At 35.6% G+C, this 3375-nt stretch overlaps 1 long non-coding RNA gene across 1 annotated transcript in view; it reads left to right on the top strand.

Annotated features, from left to right (window-relative positions):
* The first annotated feature begins 1421 nt into the window (after positions 1-1421).
* Positions 1422-3375, top strand: part of LOC107576187 (uncharacterized) — a 13176-nt gene continuing 11222 nt past the window's right edge. Inside the window, exon 1 of the long non-coding RNA XR_001608011.1 lies at positions 1422-1513. This is a non-coding gene — a long non-coding RNA (uncharacterized lncRNA). The remainder of the gene's footprint in view (positions 1514-3375) is intronic.

The following is a 3375-nucleotide window of genomic DNA, read 5'->3' as shown; positions in this document are numbered from 1 at the left end:
TGTTAGACAGTGTTCTAGGTTATTACATGCTGAGGTTTTTGGTCCAATAATTAAAACCTCTGTTTTGTCAGAATTTAGCATCTAGTTTTTTATATCAACTATGCATTCTGTTAGTTTTGTGAATTGTAGGTTTCATCGGTCCACAAAGAAATACAGAGCTGAGTATCATCAGCATAACAGTGAAAGCTAATACCATGTTTCCTGATTATATCTCCCAGGGGTAACATGTAAAGTGTGAAAAGCAGCGGTCCTAGTACTGAGCCTTGTGGTACTCCATACTGTACTTGTGATCGATATGATACCTCTTCATTCACCGCTACGAATGGATGACGGACAGAGAAGTAAGATTTGAACCATGAAAATGCAATTCCACTAATGCCAACATAATTTTGTAGTCTATTCAAAAGAATATTGTTGTCGATGGTGCCAAACACAGCACTAAGATCCAGCAGCACTAATAAAGAAATACAACCACGATCAGATGATAAGAGCAGGTCATTTGTAACTCTGATGGGAGCAGTCTCAGTAGTATGATAAGGTCTAAATCCTGACTGAAAATCCTCAGAAGGAACATAGCTGAGAGGATACTGCCTTTTCTAGTATTTTTGACAGAAAATGGAGATTTGAGATCGGCCTGTAATTAACTAATTCTCTATTCTCAAAACTCATCTGTTTAGCTGTGCATTTATTGAATGAGCACTGTGCGATGTCCAAACTGATTGCACTATATTTTATGTATAATCGTGTTCCTAAATTCATTTTAAACCTCTTAAATCAATTTTTTAAATCATTTTCAAAGTTTTTAAATTCCTTGTTTTATTGTTGTGATTTTTTTTCTTTTCTTTTATGTAAAGCACTTAATTACCATTGTGTATGAAATGTGCTATACAAATAAACTTGCCTTGCCCTTGCCTATGATCAAGGTTTTTTAATGAGGCTTAATAAAAGCCAATTTGAAGGTTTTAGGGATATATCCTAAAGACATTGATGAATTAATAATAGTCAGAAAAGGATCTATGACTTCTGGAAACACCTCTTTTAGGAGCTTAGATGGAATAGGGTCTAACAAACATGTTGTTGGTTTAGATGGTTTAACAAGTTTATACAATTCTTCTTCTCCTATAGTAGAGAATGAGTGGAATTGTTCCTCAGGGGATCTATAGCACACTATCTGATGCCTTGTACTGCAGCTGACGGCTGCATGGTTACAATTTTATCTCTAATAGTATCGATCTTGGAAGTAAATAAGTTCAAAGTCATTACTGCTGTGCTGTTGGGAAATGTCTGCGTCTGCTGATGCTTTATTTTTTGTGAATTTAGCCACTGTATTGAATAAATGCCTGGGGTTGTGTTTGTTCTCATCTAAGAAAGACGAAAAGTAAGCAGATCTAGCAGTTTTTAGAGCTTTTCTATAAGTAGAAGTACTTTCCCTCCATGCAACACAAAATACCTCTAGTTTTGTTTTCCTCCAGCTGTGCTCCATTTTCAGGGCTGCTCTCTTTAGTGTTCGAGTGTGCTCATACCATGGTGTCAGACTGTTTTCCTTAATCTTCTTTAAGTGTAAAGGAACAACCGTATCTAAAATGCTAGAAAAGAGAGAGTTTCTGTTACATCATCAAGTTAGGTATTGGATATGCTGAGGAACTGGGATAAATCAGGAAGATTACTTTCAATGCAGTCTTTTGTGGTAGAAGTGATGGTTCTACTATACTTGTAACAAGGAGTAGAATTTACAGTTTTAGCTATATGAAGTTTGCACAAGACTAGATAATGATTTGAGATATCATCGCTTGGCTGCATAATTTCCACACCATCAACATCAATTTCATGTTGACAGTATTAAATCTAGAGTATGATTTCGACAATGAGTAGGTCCTGACACGTGTTGTCTAACCCCAACAGAGTTCAGAATGTCTATGAATGCTGATCCCAATGCATCTTTTTTATTATCAACATGGATATTAAAATCACCAACAATTAAAACTTTATCTGTAGCCAGCACTGACTCTGATATAAAATTAGCAAATTCTTTAATAAAGTCTGTATGGTGGCCTGTACACAGTAGCCAGTAGAAACGTCACGGGGCTTTATCATTAACACTTGTTAGGTAATGTCATTTGAACAACAATTACGTCAAACAAATTATACTTGAAACCAGAGCTCTGAGAAATACTGAAAATATTACTATAAATTATAGCAACACCTCCCCCTTTACCTTTGGATGTGGCTCATGTTTATAACAGTAATCTTGGGGGGTAGACTCGTTTAAAACAATGTAATCATCAGGTTTTAGCCAGTTTTCTGTCAAACAGAGCGCATCTAAGTTATTGTCTGTGATCATCTCATTTACAAAAAGTAAAGTCTCCAGCGCATCCTAAAGAATGTCAGTGGGGTTAAAGGTCATGACTCTGTGGTGAACTCCCTGAATTATTCTTGCACAATTTGTGCCCAATTAAAATTTGACATTGTCATCCTAGAATATGGGATTCGTCTTCATACACAGATGTTTCATAAATGAGCTACATGCTGCATCAGTTAGGAACATGCCAGAAACATTAATCACTGCCATAATGATCCACTCCCAGACACTGAAGTATTTGCTCATTTAAATCAAGAGGTCAGGCAGTGTATTTAGCTAATTACAAATGCTGTATATTAGAGACCGACCGATATGTTTTTTTGGGGGGGGCCGATACCGATATTAGGGAGTTTTAAAAAGGCCGATATTGATATGTTGGCCGATATTCTTTGTGTATATTATAGTACAGTACCAGTCAAAAGTTTGGACACTTTCCCATTCGTGTGTCCAAACATTTGACCGGTACTATATATAGAATACAGTATATACATAAACAGAATATATATAAACAAATGTTTTGCAATGATCACTCAAATGTGGTGATCAAACACATAATGACATGACAGAGATATGTAATGGAGGCAGGGCATTTAACAATTTAACAATAAACTTTATTATCCAAAATGAGTCTGACATCAGTGCACTGAACAGTAAAGTTGAAGTTTATTCAACTTTAATTCAATTCAATTACATTCAACTTTATTCCGGTGAAGTTTTTCACTTCAGAACATTCATTCACATTGCGCTACAGTCTTCACACACAGACGAAACTTACTAGAGAAGTGTGAAGTGTGACATAATATACCTCTGTAAATAAATACAATATAAATAGGGATGCACCGAAATTAAAATTCTTGGCCGAAGCCAAAACCGAACAAAATTAAACACTGGGCCGAAGGCCGAATACCGAACAAGGTTTTTCAAGTTTTTTTCCCCCATGTATTTTGCCCAAAAAAATTTCACCATTGCATAAATTAAAAAGTCAAAATGTGCTTTTTACTGTTTTGTCTTGCTTT

This window comes from Sinocyclocheilus grahami, unplaced genomic scaffold (genome assembly GCF_001515645.1).
Source record: "Sinocyclocheilus grahami isolate Dianchi unplaced genomic scaffold, SAMN03320097.WGS_v1.1 scaffold3322.1, whole genome shotgun sequence".
Lineage (NCBI taxonomy): Eukaryota > Metazoa > Chordata > Actinopteri > Cypriniformes > Cyprinidae > Sinocyclocheilus > Sinocyclocheilus grahami.
The sequence above is the reverse complement of the archived record's forward strand: the minus strand, read 5'-3'. Positions and strand labels throughout refer to the sequence as shown.